The sequence below is a fragment of the Chiloscyllium plagiosum genome, unplaced genomic scaffold (genome assembly GCF_037043375.1).
Source record: "Chiloscyllium plagiosum isolate Xiang-an unplaced genomic scaffold, Cpla_swu_hap1 HiC_scaffold_10, whole genome shotgun sequence".
NCBI lineage: Eukaryota > Metazoa > Chordata > Chondrichthyes > Orectolobiformes > Hemiscylliidae > Chiloscyllium > Chiloscyllium plagiosum.
This window is the reverse complement of record NW_028270148.1, coordinates 35,163,876-35,180,454: the sequence shown is the minus strand read 5'-3', so window position 1 is coordinate 35,180,454 and position 16,579 is coordinate 35,163,876. Positions and strand designations below refer to the sequence as shown.

Below are 16,579 nucleotides of genomic sequence, written 5' to 3'. Positions count from 1 at the left end.
GAGCATCTGCATTGTATATTCTATGTAAAGCTCAATTCTGTCCCACAACACTGTTATTTTGTTCCCTTCCAAAGTCAAGGAACATCATGTGAGGACATGTTAAAACCAATTAACAAAATGCATTAAAACGATTCTCTGCTCAATCACGACAGTAAATCATGCAAATACAGGGTAAGTAATTGCACTTTCATGGATTTAAGAAAGTGAGACCAGATGCCTTCAAATATAGGCGATGATGCGTTAGGAGAAGCAATCAGAGAGGGCCACCCTCAGTATGCCTTAGTGGACAGTTAGAGGCTAGCAATTGAGAAAGCTTGCAGCAAATACAGCCATCCATTCAAGCAGAACAAGACTTTAGAAAGTCATTGAAAACGCTCAAAAATAAATTTAAAATATTACTACCTACAAAAGGAAATGACAGTTTCTAATACACCCACTCAAGTATTGATTAAACTTTCAGAATATTTTGAAAAAACATTTAACTTCTGAACTATTCTTCACATGTATTTCAAATTTAAAACTACTCAATATATATTTAAAGTCCTCTGAACATGGAAGTTATTTATATCATACATAATGGAATTTTGTTTCTTTTCCTATTGTTGCATTTTAAATGATTTCAGATAATACAAAATGTTTCTGAATAGAATATGTTCACAAACTTTGGTCCCAAAACTATATAAAAAGGTATGGCGATTAGAACGAGGCCAGCAGTTGGATCTCATAGAATAGGAGTTCCCTGACTGGGGCTGTTAATCAGGGAGCCCTGGCTGACAGAAATAAACAGGGGTGTCAGGGGTTCTGCTCATTCTACGGTCTGGCTCTGTGTTAGTTGCACCAGGACCCTGTACTTTGCACGTGTAAACAAAGGGCGACTTGGTGACAAGATAGCAGCCTTCACTGAGTTATTTCAAAAGGTTTTCAGAGACATAACCATATTACAAATTTGCCATGCTACTTTAAAAGGTTACTGACAAAATCAAGTTAAGCTTCTAAAATACAAGTCAGTGGAAAGAAGTTACTTGTACCATTTGTCACAAAGCGGGAAATTATGAGCACAGATCTCATTAATTCTCCCCCAAAGGTCCTGTATTTGTAAATCTCAAACAGGGATTAAGCATTACATACACCACACTGCCTCAGCTATACTAATGACTTGACTCAGCAGTGAGTCAGAATTAACCTGAATTTTGAATTCTATGATTCATAAATGAATGTTCAATAAAAACTGTTCAAATTTACCCTTACTTTACCACATCGGAATAACACCCACTTTACTATATACTCATGACTCATTGTTGACTCAAGCTGTACTTGAGGTCAGCGTAACTGCCTGGAATACAGAAAAGCTGCAAAAATTCCTCAGGAAATGACATTTCGAACTTGAATTGTTTAATGCTACCTGTGGATGACAATTCTATTTTCCGACTATAGAAATATTATTGTGAAATGTAACTTGTCAAGTTGGACCAGTGACCCTGATAACATAATCAGCCTTTCCATTTAACTAAGTACATTATTCCTTGAATAATCAACACAGGGGCTAAAGTAAAAGCTCCACAATATAAAGGAAGACATTTAAAGAATTACCTCATTCAAGCCATACAAAATATTCAGTAGCATGTCTAAGGTGAGTCCAGAAAACAATTTTGACAGACAGGTCAGGAAAAACTAGACTACATGCTTTTCAACTAATGAAAAAAATTAAAATATGTCTTAGAAAAAAAAATCAAGTTTTTAATAAGTATTAAACATTTGAAAGTGGTCAACCATATTATATTGAGTCTTAAATGGTTTCAGGAAGTGCACTGTATACAATCATTCAAGATGCTGCCTGACCTGCTGCGCTTTTCCAGCAACACATTTCCAGCTCTGATCTCCAGCATCTGCAGACCTCACTTTCTCCTCAAGGAGTATGAGTAGGCCATTTGGCCCTTTAAGTCTGTTCTGCCATTCAAGATGATCATGGCTCAACCGATTGCTATCTCAAATCCACATTCCCACCTTTCCCCAATAACCATTCATCACTTTGCTTATCAAGAGTCAACACTCCAGAAATCAACTCTCAGTCCATTATTCTCCAATACGACTTTGTTCTAAACTCTTTCTCAACCAGTGGATCTTAATGATTTCAGGAATATTTTGTGACTGTCTTCACAGAGGAAGACACAGGAAATACTTGCTTGGCTTCTCTTCATTTCTCTATTCCCTATCTTAGCTGTTATCCATTCACTTCTACATTTGCTAATCCGTTCCTTTTTACCTTTTACAGTCCATTTTAATGTTTCCTACGAATTTACATTTATATTAGATCCTATCTTTATCAATTTCTTGGTGCTCCTTTGCTTAATTCTAAACTTTTCCAAATCCTCAGGCTTACTGCTTAATGGCAACTTTATAAGAATCCTCCTTTGATCTAATGCTATCTTTACTTTCCCAATTAGCAATGGCTTTCCCACTTTTTCAATGGCTAGCTTTGCCTTAAAAAGAAATACGTTTTGAAAGCCAAGTATTATTTCTTTAAATACTAGTTATGTCCAAGCTACTGCCGAACCTGCTAAAACTTGTTTTTCTAAGTCACCACAACCACTTCCTCCTCGTACCTTCACAATTGTCTTTGTTTAGATTTAAGATCAGAGTTTCAAACTGAACTATCTTTCTTGAAAGAGTGGAAAATTCTATTATGTTAAGACACCATTGCTCATTCTAAAGCAAAAATACATATTTGTCATTAATAAACATCAAACTTTTACACAGAGCAGCTCACACAAACTCCAATGCTTTTAACTGAATATGCTACAGAACAAGGGCAAACCACAAAAGACCAATTCGCCCAGAACCATTTGTCGCAAATAAGTTTTTTTTATTCCTCATTCCTCCTCACTTCAAACTTCAGCCTATTTAGTTATGGTGTTTTATAGGCTTTATATCGCCTGACATGCCCCATTGCTCTATACATTGCAATTACTCCTTTCTGGCACATATTATAGCTACTATTGTTCCCTGTTCATTCAATATCCTCTTCAATTTTATTTCAGTGTCTCTTTCTCCATTATAATGAATTTTTCTTTCAGCTCTTCCAGTTTCTTTCTCCCTCTTCTCACAAGCATCTTGCAGGAAATACAAATAGGAATGAGGTCCATTATTTCCAAACGGAATTATACAAAGTTATCATTAGAAGCCATCACATGCCTTTGAAATAAATGTTTTTTTCCCCCAAGAAGGATTCAAATACAAAACAATTTTCTTCAACTTGGTAGAAAATGGGCAAGTGAGATTCAACCTGTATTCTAAACTACATCTCAGTTGAAAGATTTGAAATTCAACATTTGACCATATAATTTGCTTATGAATGACAAAATTGAAAGCCATGGGGACCCAATGAAATCATCACTTCTGTCAGTTACCTTTCTACTCCAAGAGATGGAACCCTATTGTGGATGCGAATTCTTGACCGTACAAACCTGGGCGGCACAGTGGCACAGTGGTTAGCACTGCTGCCTCACAGCGCCAGAGACCCGGGTTCAATTCCCGCCTCAGGCGACTGACTGTGTGGAGTTTGCACGTTCTCCCCGTGTCTGCGTGGGTTTCCTCCGGGTGCTCCGGTTTCCTCCCACAGTCCAAAGATGTGCAGGGTCAGGTGAATTGGCCATACTAAATTGCCCGTAGTGTTAGGTAAGGGGTAAATTTATGGGTGGGTTGCGCTTCGGCGGGTCGGTGTGGACTTGTTGGGCCGCAGGGCCTGTTTCCACACTGTAATCTAATCTAATCTAATCTAATCTATCACTTGACTATTCTCATTTCATTTTCCAAAACAGCAGTGACAACAGGCAGAACTTTGTGTGTTGTTTTCGGCTGAAAATATAAACAAATGTATTCTGACCTCAAAACACTGATTGTCCACATAATACACAGATAAATAACAAGTTTGAGAAAATGCACGTGGGAAAAATACTTAGCATGCAACTGCATAAAAAGCTCCCATGACACTTTATTACAAATATAAAGCAGAAAATGTAAATAAATTCAAATAGTCAAAGAGGTATTAGAAAAATGCATTGATGGAGATAATTGTAGCATTCATCATTATTCATTCTGCGACCCGAGCATGTATAAAAATTATTTTATCAAGAGTATTACAATCAAATAATACTGTAAAACTGGAAACACATAATATAATACTAATATCATAAATACTTCACCTTACTAATTTTTAGTGCACAATTCTTTCTGAAACCTTCCCAAAACATACTTCTAATGGTAGGATGTGGTATCAGCAACAAAATATTTCTTGCATTGGTGAATAGAAGTGAAACAGTTGCTCCCTTCTGTTTAACTTTGCTGTCTCAAGATGCTGTCCAGACAGAGCCTGGGACCTGATAGTACTGAAGGCGGGCATAAGAAAAACACCTTCAAGCAAGAGTATAATCCCACTGAAAGTCCACCACCTGCACACTTGCATTTTCCAGTACAATTCATTAGATTGCAAATCAACACGAGAATCTTGGCTGAATTTTCCATTCCCCATCTCAATATAGCCAAGAATATTCTAATAATCCAACTTCAGTCTTAGATGAGATGAGATAACTCAATGTGGAATAGAGATTGAATCTGATACTTCAAAGTTGCACAGGTCAGCGAAATATCTACTCATTAACTCAACAGGAAAGAGCAAAGAATAAATCATGATAACTTTTTAAATGGAGTGATTTGGTTGAAATGTTAGCCCACCGACATTTCCCTTTCAAAGTTATTTTGGCCCATTGTTCATGTCCTGAGAGTTCAAACACTTTAAACATTGTTCAGAAGTTTGGCAGTAATTAAAAATACCGTAGAACACAGTATCAAACTTATTATATTCATTAAATATATATTTCTAGCTAATTAACAACATAGTATTTCTTAAAATGTTTAAAATTGATCAAATTAGTATCAGTAAAAACTAATGCAATAAAGAATATATAGGACTCAGGCAGGGGAGAGCCATTTGGCTACCAGAGCCTTCTTCACCATCCTATAAGATCATTGCTGATCTGGTAGAGGTCTCATCTCCCAGCGCAGACCTCAGCACGGAGGAACGAGAGCCCTTACTTACCTTCCGGGCTGAGCATGGGACCTGGCATCAGATTCGGGAGCTGCTACATTAGTGGAGGCGATGTCAGCGAGGTAGACCCAGCAGCGTAAGATAATGCCTGAGGATTGGTGACTTCATCATTGGTTGGGTCCAGCACTGACAGCAGCAAAGCGGGAGAGAATGTTGACTTCGAGGTAGGTCCAGCGCAGGTGGCGATGATATGGCGGAGGAGGAGAATCAGCCCATCAGTGAAAGATAGCACCCGAGGATTGGCAACTTCGACACTGATTGTGTCTGGTGTAGATGGTGACAGAGTAGGGATGGTGGTGCAGGTGTCATTGATGGTGATAAGCTGGCTCAGGACCAGTAGACTCTCTTTAGGCTTTATTTTCCTATTTTTTTCTCTTATTCTTAAATTATTCACAATAGTGTCGGATTATGGTGAAATTGAAAAAGCTTTGCACTGTATTTTACTGTTCTTCTCATTGTAAGATACATGTGACAATAAATAAATTATTCATCATTCACTTCACTGTCTGCAACCATAACGCTCAATGCCCTTCTCGATTACAAATCTATTTAACTCAACCTTGAATAAACTCAGAGAAAAGGACATAGAATTTAGGAGCAAGAAGGGACCACTTGGTGACCATCTTATTTAATGACATTGGGGTAAAGCAGTTTATACGCAATAACAAGTCAGTACACGGAAAACATGGTAATGGAGGACTTTGGAAAGTGAAGGGGTCAGAACACCACTTATTTCAACAGTATCATACACAGGAATTTTAAAGCACCAAAGATAATACCCTTGTAGATGGAAAATGTAAAGCTGACAGAGAGAAAATTTGAAGACCCATTCATTCTGTACTGCTCACATATCCTCTGAGAGACATTTAACATAGCCACTTTGGAGAAGGGAAAGATACAATTCTACAGAAGATCCTGTAAAGCCAGGAAGCCAGTCAAAATTGTAGAAATAACAAAGGAAGAATAAAATAATATACAATGGACACCAGGGAGTAATTTCTAGTCTACAGACTATTTCAGGATTTTCTTTATACATCAATCCCTTCAATCCCTCTGCATCCTCTGCAATGAACCTTTGGCAGAGTTCAGCATTATAAAGGAAATCAAGGAAGTTGTTTACAGAACAATGATGGTTACATTGCTCACTTTATATTGAAATATAAGTAGACTGTTGAATTTGCAAACAATTCTTTAGAATCCCCAACATGCATAAGTGAACGACAAACAAACTCTCAGGTAAAATTTGTCCATTGATTCTATTTTCCCAAATAGATGAAACACAGATGTTTAGTGCAAACCTATATTAAAAAAGTCTATAAATGTTTCATCAAGTAGTGCTTAACAAATATTTAATCTTGCAATATTCAAGTTAAAAACCTATGCCAAAACACCAATGTGTGCCAGCAATATGGTTTGGAATCAATAAAATGTTTTAAAATAAACGTAGTGCACCAAAGTCAAATAATAAATTAAAAACTCCTTCTACATCTTTACTAACCTGATAATGGTTTCTTCATTTATTCAAATCATTAAGCAGGAAAATTTAAAATGTTTAACCAATCCATTTTTCCTGATCATAACAGTGGATCTGCTGTTATTTTGTTGTATCAGAGGCATGTTTGCATGATTGGTTAGAGCAATACTGTAAGTAAGCAGTCAGTTGGTTTAGGTCTGTCTGCCCATATCAGTTCGATCCAAACCCCAGTGCTTAATGGTCCTCTGGGCAAAAAGCGAAAGCTGATCCATCAGGTTAACATTAACATAGAATAACACTTGATGATTATTGATGTGCACTCATTGCACCTCCAGATGCACAGTTCCCAAAGCCCGGCTGCCAGCTCGGTCTATTATTTTCATTATTAAATCAAGTCATCTGTATGCAGCCTGTCTGCCCCAGTTACTCCTGTAGCAAGCCTAGTGTATTTAAATGAGTTTCTGATGAAAAAAGACAAATCAGCTCCTAACTGGAGGCACTTTCACCCTCCCCCATTCCAGTTTGTTAAACTTAGTGGGAATATCAGTAATGCACTTATCACATTTAATAAAACAATTCATTAATTTGTGTATTTTTGTTTTGTTTTTAATAAAAGTAGTTCACGAACTTGGACTCAAATTTACTGTATGTGCGGAACAACAACAAAAAATGCCACAAGCTGAATTTCATTTTTGTCCTGTCAAGTTGAATTTCTTCTATTTCAAAAGCAGTTCATTATAGTCTATAATAGGCTGTCAAAGCACCACAATGCCAAATCCAGAAGGTACACAATCAGGCAATGAGCATTACACAGTTAGGAGATCCATATTTCTACCAGTCCTCAGGCTAATTTTTAAATGCAGGGTTTCAATGTATTCCTGTTACATTTCACTTAACTGCTATAACCCAATTGGAAAATAAGTTATTGAATATCATTACTGTCAACACAAGATGAAAGTTTATTTCTTTTGCTTAGCTTTCAGAAATGTAGAACACTTAATAAAAGGGACAAGTTTTGTGCTTTGCTTCTAGAGATTTTTAATCTCCATTCCTCTTTTTAGTCACACAATATTCATTAAATGAATAAAAAAAAGTCTGTTCTTCCAAAATGAAAAGCACAGTAGGAAAGCTTTACTATAAATAAGTCTGAAGCTTGTTTCAACAGAAAGCCGCCTGTAATCCTGTCCGGAAATGTCTGAGTCCAAGCCATGAATATTACACCTCTTTCAATAAATGTTATGAAGCATAAAACTGGAAAGTGCAGTTAAATGCCTCTTCCAATATTAGATCTTGAAACAGGCAAACAATGCAAAATCAAGTGCATCTGTCATGCTTTGTAAACACCTTCAATTTTAAAATATCTCAAATAAACAAACTAAACAAGGTCAAGATGCGGGTTGATCAATACTACTTTAGTGTTTAACTTTTTAAAAATGAATCATTTTAAGGACTCAAAAGTTATTTCTAACCCAGTTTCACCAGAAAAATGCTTTGGTTCAGTTGATATATATAGTTGTCTAATATTTGTATCTAAGGTTTCAGTATTTGCAAACTCAAGAGTAATGTTTTCTAAATAACAAAACTAACAAGGATAACAGAATCAAATAATTGTGAATCTTTACTTACTACACAACATTTTACTTATAGTAGCTTTGATCCATACAGTTAAATATAAATTTCCAGAACATTCTGCTGTAATTGAGCCTTAAGGTGTCATGTTTCAAGTACGTTTTCAAACATTCCTACTTTTTTCAGATGAATTGGCAGTGTTTGTAACAAGGGCATAATTAACACTAAGATCTTCAAAACTCAATGACTGAAAATAATTACTTCTGTTCTTCTTTCTTCAGTCACTCTGAGTCCCAGCCAAAGATTCAGAGATGACTGGACAAACATAAAGGATGTCAGGAACACTGCCCAGTGACATACTATTCAAGGCACATGGAAGAGAGTTCAGGCTTGAATGCCTTAACCTGCTCACTGGTAAGATCAGCTATCAGAAAGACACAGCATAAGTCAGCACTATTCACTGAGCCAGCTATGACCTTAAAATCGTTGCTCCAGGGGCATGTTCATCCACCAATTAGTCTCTTCGCTCACTAGCAATCCTTTCTACTGCAACACTCAGGTCACTTCATTCCACAGTGTTGATGAAGTGTGTGTGATGGTTTTTTCTCTTCATGACTGACCGCCAAAAGCTGACCCATTAGGAACTTAAATCTATTCATGTCACTTGAACGCACCTTCAGTGATTGCAAATTTTGACACCTCTTTTTCCCCTCGCTCTCCAGAATGCCATGTAAGATTTTAAACAAGTGGGATTTGCAAACAAAATCATGCACAGGCTGATGGTGAAATAAAATTTAGCATTTTATAGCTTGCTGGTAATAGTGCTCGTTCATCAATCCTCTTAATTTAGATTTGCCCCAATTTTCCATTTGAATACACTGTAACAAGGTACTATTTTTTGCATTCTCAGTTCAAACAGAAATAAATCTGTGATACTAATAATTGTATGCCATAACAAAGCTCCACCCCCCTCGAGGAGTTCAACCTTGGGCACAAACAAATTTACCTGCTCTTTCCTGGGACCTCAAAAATGTGAAACGCATACCTGCACTCCCTCATCACTCCCCCTTTATCCCGATCCAAACAGTTTCCTCCAATCAACACATTTTTAAAGTCCAAACTTTTTATACCATAATTTATATTCCTTGATTTAATTTCCTTCTATGTATCTTTGTCAACTCTGATGGTGTCCACCACCAAATAAAAGTCACTAGACTTTGACATCTAGCTCTTTTTGATTAACTTCGCATCAAAAGTATAAGAAGCTGACTGACATTCTGTGTTTACAGGCATACAGGAAACAGAAGCTATTTTCCAACATGGATTAGTTCAAAGTGGGCTAAATATGGTGCATCCATTATGAAGACTATGCCCTGTTTTACTATGTTAGAAATCACAACACCAGGTTATAGTCCAAAAGGTTTATTTGGAAGCAATGATGAAGGGCAGTACTTTGAAAGCTAGTGCTTCCAAATAAACCTATTGGACTGTAACCTGGTGTTATGTAATTTTTAACTTTGTCCACTTTGCCGTAGTAAAACAGCCATGTTGTGGAGGAGCCGGTGTTGGAGTCCAACACCAGCTCCTCCACATCCTGGTTGTTTTACTAAGGCAAGGAACCTTATTGTCTATGGCATAGAAATGGTATTGCAAAAAATGCGAGAAGATGAATAAACTTCTCATTCTTTGGCAAGAATTATTTCCCCTCTTTCCCCCAGTTGCAGACTGCAGACTGGATTCTGACACCCCTTCCTTGAAAAGCCTTTCTATGTGGTTACTTTGCACTGAGGAGAGAAGATGAAAAGGTCACAAAGGCTCAATTCCAGTGTGCGCTGATTTATTTGATTTCAATTTGGATGATAGCAATGATATTTCATTTTGCATCGGTTCCACTGAGCTCAAGGTGGAGAAATCAGATAGGGGAGCCAATTTTCATTCAATGACCTCTGTTACACAGACATGTTCTGGGGGAAGGATCAGGCTCCACTCTGATTTGTCTGCAACTATTTGTTGAGGTTCAAAGTGAAGAATGTTTGATTTTGCAATGTATTGAAAGGTTGTTGCGATTTGCAGGCATAGTAAAATGTTTCATATTTCAAGGATAAATTCCACTATGCATTTCCATAAACTTATTCCTTTTCTCCAATTTAATTTAATTAACAACAGGAACGGTCTTCTCATTTGAGGAGTGTGACCATATATTATCTTCAATTTACTTTCCAAATTCATTGAACAAAAGATACACAACAATAAGAGGACAGCACTTTTCGATAAAACTTTAATCAGACTAATCATGATTCAGACATTTTAGGAAAGAAATGCATTTAGAAGTTAATGGGAAAAATCAACTTCTAATTTGCATCAGGAAACTGTTGCTAGGGTGGTGACAAAATTGTTCCTAGCTCAGGGAATAATGGTAACTGGAGAAAAGACTGCATTATTCATCAACATTTTAAAACAACAGCTTTTAATAATATTTGATGTTATATACTACATACGCAGACTTGTATTTTGGTTTCTGGTAATGGGAATTTTACATTTCAAGTCAGTAATTGCTATTCATCAGTGAAGCTGCAGAAACTATGAACGTTTTGTTCCTAACCATTGTTCAAATGGAAGGCACATTGATTTCACACTGTACTTCCACTGGGCTAGTAACAGTAACCTTAGGAACTTTTAATAATTTTACTTGTGCTTTGTAATAAAAGTGCTTCTCTCTTGATTTTCTTTTGGAAGGTGCACTATTGAATTCTTTGTAAACTGTTGCAAAGTGTATTAAAAATGGATAACCGTGTGCAGGGCAGCAATAGGAAACATGTCATAACACACCAGCAATGTAGTTTTTAGGATTTCATGGCACAAAAGGAGAACACTTGGCTGATCATACCCTGTACGAGGGTATCATTCTCCTTTGGTCCTAAACATACTTCCAAATATAAATTAGAGATGCCAGTGATTGACGATTAATGACTTGCATCTTTCTCATGCCATTCATGACCTTAAAACTCAAAATAATTTACAATCAAGTATTTTTCAAAAGAAGTAATTGTTATAGTGTAGCCAATTTGTGTACCGCAAGCCCGCACAACCAATGGTGACGGAAATTGAAAGTTTACCTTTGTAAATGTTGGTTTGAAGGATAAATATTTGCCAATAAACTAACAGAACACCCCTGGTTTTCTTAAAACAATGCTGGGTCATTGGCTATGCCGACTTGTGAGGGTAGACTAGGCCTCAGATTAATGCCTCGCCCAATGAAAAGAGAAACAAGGAAGAGCTCATCATTCACAAAACAATGATTGCAAGTGTAAACCTAGATTATGCATTGTAGTCTTAAACACAAAACATTCAAGGGCATTTTTAGACTGGTACCTGCTCTTGCTGTTTGTGGAACAGGCTATTTATGCTCCAAAAAGATTTTCTACAAATGCAACCTATGAATTTTCCTACTGTAATCTTTCTGGTTAGTTGCTTCATTGGACAGTCATGCTTGTGATGATATCATTTTGCAAGGTCACAAAGACAGCAAAGGTGGCATATCCAATTTCAATTAACATTGTGATACTGTTACAGAGCTTTACCTGACCACAGTTAGATTAGATTCCCTACAGTGTGGAAACAGGCCCCTCAGCCCAACAAGTCCACATCAACCCTCCGAAGAGTAACCCACCCAGACCCACTTCCCTCTGACTAATGCACCTAACACTATGGGCAATTTAGCATAGCCAATTCACCTGAGCTGCACATCTTTGGATTGTGAGAGGAAACCCATGCAGACACGGGAAGAATGTGCAAACTCCACAGACAGCCACCCAAGGCTGGAATCAAACTTGGGACCCTGCTGCTGTGAGGCAGCAGTGCTAAACACTGAGCCACTGTGCCACCCTTACAGTCTTACAGTTAGACTGTAAGAAATGCCCAAGATCCTGGAAAGCAGACTTCCTTCTCTATTACCCTGGGCAGAAAGTCAGATTGGCACTCAGCTGGCTGTCAGCTGAGGAAATTGTAGTCACAAGTCATCATTTGGTGCTTCACCAACAAAAGACAGACATGAAGAAAATCCACAACAGTGGAGTAAAATCTATGTAGTGTCAGATTTCAGAATTGAGATGAGGTCTAAACTTCCTTAAAACATAGGTTAATAAGAAAAACATAATAATAACCTTGTTCCCTTGGCATTGATACTGCTTGACCTGATTACTTACAGCATTTTCTGATGTTATTTCGGATTTCCAGCATCTGCAGTATTTTGCATTTGCACTCAAAGAACCTATTTAGTTTGCACAAGTAATTTACTTTGGACTTGTCGACAACAGCAATACTACTAAAAACAATATCTAGTAATTATCACATTTCAGTTTGTGGGTATTACTGTGCAGGAATTGACCATCATGTTTATTATAAGATTAATTACACTTCAAAAGTATTTAATCAGCCTTAAAGTGCTTTAGGATGCCCTGAGTTTGTGGAAGGTGCTGGTTAAGTGTAAGCTTTTCTTTTATTCATGGTAGTTGCATTTGGGATGGTAGAGATACCAGTTTGCAGCAAATTACTGCACATGATGACAATGGTAGAGTAATCTTTTGGGTGGCATGGTGGCTCACTGGTTTGTACTGATGCCTCACGGCCTCAGGCAACTGTCTGTATGGAGTTTGCACATTCTCTGTGTCTGTGTGGTTTTCCTCCCACAGTCCAAAAATATGCAGGTTAGGCGGACTGGTCATGGTAAATTGCCCACAGTGTCTTGGGGTGTGTAGGCTAGTTAGATTAACCATGATAAATGCTTGGTTATAGGAAGAAGGGCTAATGCCCGAAACGTCGATTCTCCTGTTCCCTAGATGCTGCCTGACCTGCTGCGCTTTTCCAGCAACACATTTCCATCTCTGATCTCCAGCATCTGCAGACCTCACTTTCTCCTTATAGAAATAGAGTAGCAATTTGCATCTGGGTGTAATGTCCTTCGGGAGGATCAGTGTGGGCCAAATGCTGATGTTCTGGTAACCTTTTGTTGGCACAGAGGCAATGTCCCTACCCCGGATCAGGCGGCATGGGTTCAAGCTCCACCTGCTCCGGAGGTATGGAATAACATCTCTAAACGGATTGATTAGAAAAATAGATTAAATAAAAAAATGTTACAATACCTAATGTTCCACTTGACAATGGATTTAGTCACTTTGAATATATTCATATACAAAAGAGGAAAACCAAAAGTCATTCCATTTTGGAATTTACCCTCTCCCATAAATAACAACGAAGTCAGTAATCCTGAAACCGTTTTAGTAATTCATTGAATCAAATGCCAGTTGGAATTTTATTCATTTTAAGTAACACTTCATTGGAAATGTTTTGTTTGTAGTCTCTTAATTAATTTCAAATTACATGGTAATCAAGGTAATATCCTTAGTTCCACTGATGATTTGACAATAGTATCCAGGTGGCTTTTATTTGTGTTTGTGTTCACTATTAAATTTAATTTGCAGACTTAATTTCCTTTCCTAATCTCATGTCACCTCATCGGAGTGGTTAATTCCTCCTAGTGCATTACAAATGCTGCTTCTCCTACCCACCCACAGCTTTCTTCATTGGTCATTTACTTTTCGCAGTGTAACCAAAGTTATTTGGATGAATAATCTTGGCTGCAAATCCTGCCTGGGATAAGTGTTCTTATTTGTGCAACATCTTTGTCCCTTGAATTGAAGCATTATCGATCAGGGCAAGCAATAAACAAAAACACCTCAGGGGCCTGGGAGGAGCAATATAACCAATTACATTTAATTAAATCAAAAGAAGGGTACCCTAGGGCTGAATGAGCTATAGAACAAATTTGCATTAAACACCTTCACAACCAAAGAGGCACTTCTTGGTTTAGTCCAGGAGTGCAATTGTTGACGTCTATGCTTTACACAGGAGGGAGCCATTAACTAAATTCCAAATCATTGTTTATTTACTGATAGGAAGGGTCTGGGGGGCAAGCTTCATTTTATCTCGGGTGCAAATTACTCAGTCTGAAACAAAGAAACCTAGCAAACAAATATCATCCTCCACAATCTGCAAAACAAAGACAAGAACAAAACAGCTTGATGCTTCAGGTAATTGATCCATTATTTAACACGGAATCCCACAACTGTTTGGATGCAAGGAGAATGTTTACCCGAACAGTTAAAACATTACTTTTAAAACAGTAGAAATTGGATCTTGAAGTATATGATAAACCATACCATTTATGTCAATATGATCATGTCGTCAATGCAACAAGTGTCAACTTACCTAAATCATTACCTTGGTTCTAAAAAAAAGTATGAGCTGCAGTAGATAAATCTCCCTTTATTTCAGTTTCACTCCATTAGAACGGAAACTAGTACAAAGTTCATTTAAAAGGTCTCTCGACTGTCCAGATCATTATGGAATAATTTTTTAAATGTCATTTTAAATATTTTTCATGACAACAGAAAGCTGATAGGGCAGTCTCTAAATTATGCAATTGTATAGCATCCTTACTGTAGTAAAGCATCCAAAATGCTTTGGAGGAGTTTTATCAGATCGAATTTGACATTAAGCCACACCTCCCAGTTGAAAAAGGGAAGGAGGGGAAACTCTAACAATCTCAAGTCAGTCAGCCCAATTTCAATGGCGAGGAATCTCTCAAGGTCAAAACACAAATGAATTGCCATTTGGTAAAATCATGGTCTAATAAGTTAAAGACTAAACTGGATATATGGTGGCAAAGATTGTTCATCCAACTAATTGAGTTATTTGATGAAGTGACAGACAAGGTTACTGAGGGTAGAAAAAGTAATATTTTCATATGGATGTTCAAAGGTTCACAACTTGCCACATTATAGATTCAAGAGTTATATTGAAGCCAATAGGGTCAAAGGGATGGGGCAATATGAAGACAAACATTGGCTAAGAGACAGTATAGATCGGTGGTGAATTGCTATATTGCAGTCTCGTGGAAAAGATAAAATGGTGTTCCTCAGGGCTTGTTATATATTAAAATTACCTCAACTTGGGAATGCAGGGCTTAATTCCAAAGTTTTCAGATGATACAAAAGTCAGACATATTGTAAATAATGCAAAGGAAAATAACAGACTTTGGGAGGTCATGGATTGGTGAAATGGATAAGACACATTGACATTAGCAAGAAGTATGAAGAATGAAGAGAGACAATATTAACCAAATTGTAGAATTTTTGTAACAGAGATATTTACGGGATTTGAAGATAACAAAATAAATTGAGAAGGCCATGTAAGAACATTGGACACTTGCTAATACAATTGAAACAATAAAAGTTTGCCAATACATTATAAAAGCATTGGTATGAGCTGACCGATAAGGCTTCGTCTAGAACATTATATTCAATTTTGTGTGCATCTTTGAAAATTATCAAGATCTTAAAGAAAGCGTGGATGGGATTTACTAGAATTTGACCAGGGATGATATACTAATTATAGAGAGAGTGTGGAAAAGATGGGGTTGTTCCCTTTACAGCAAAGAAAGTTAAGATTCAGTTTGCTAGAGGTATTCAAAATTATGAAATGGTTTAATAGAGCTAACATGTAGAATCTTAACAAAGAAATAAAGTCAGTAACCAGAGGTACAGATTTCAGTTAATAGTTGAAAAAAGAGAGGGTTTATTTAAATAAAAACAAAATTCTTCTTCTGTGCTATATGATTCAATGGTATTTACAACAGGTCATCAAAGAGTCAAACAAAGAGTTAATGCTTTAAGAATAGAATTCAAGGAGGAAGGGAAATGAGGCAGAGAGGTTTAGGGTGGGACCTCCAGTTTTGATGGCCCAGATATCTGAAGGCACAGCTGCCAACAGTGGAGTAAAAGAAAAAAAAAATCAGAAATTCACAAGATGCTATAATTTGAAAAGCACAAATCTCATAGATTTGTAATGGTCGAGGAGTTTACACTTATGTAAGTGAGGTTTATAAACCCAAGGCTGAGACTTTAAAATTTGAGCTGTGAGGAGAAGGAGTGTAAGTAGAAGGTTAATGGGTGAAGGGGACTCAGAGGAGCAGGTTTTAGATGGACCAAAGTAATCAGAAAGTAGAAGGTGGAAAGCTGGCCAGGCGAGCTTTAGAATAATTACGTCTGGTGACAACAGAAATATGAACAATTTAAAGAAAAGAACAATTAACATTTTTGAAAATTTTTAAAAATTAGCAAAGTTTTGAAACAAAGGAAAACCAAAAATGGTGAAGATAAAGTTAATACAGAGGGTTGCCTTTCAGACTGGAGGCCTCTGACTAGTGGAGGGCCACAAGGATCAGAGCCTGGTCCACTGCTTTTCATCATTTGGATAAATGATTTGGATGTGAACATAGGAGGTATAGCTTCCAGATGACACCATGAACATAGTTACAAATCACACAACACCAGGTTATAGTCTAACAGGTTTAATTGGAAGCACTAGCTTTC

At 37.1% G+C, this 16,579-nt stretch overlaps 1 protein-coding gene across 2 annotated transcripts in view; it reads right to left on the bottom strand.

Moving 5' to 3' along the window:
• Positions 1-16,579, bottom strand: part of camkmt (calmodulin-lysine N-methyltransferase) — a 385,974-nt gene that overhangs the window by 331,854 nt on the left and 37,541 nt on the right. The window lies entirely within an intron of this gene.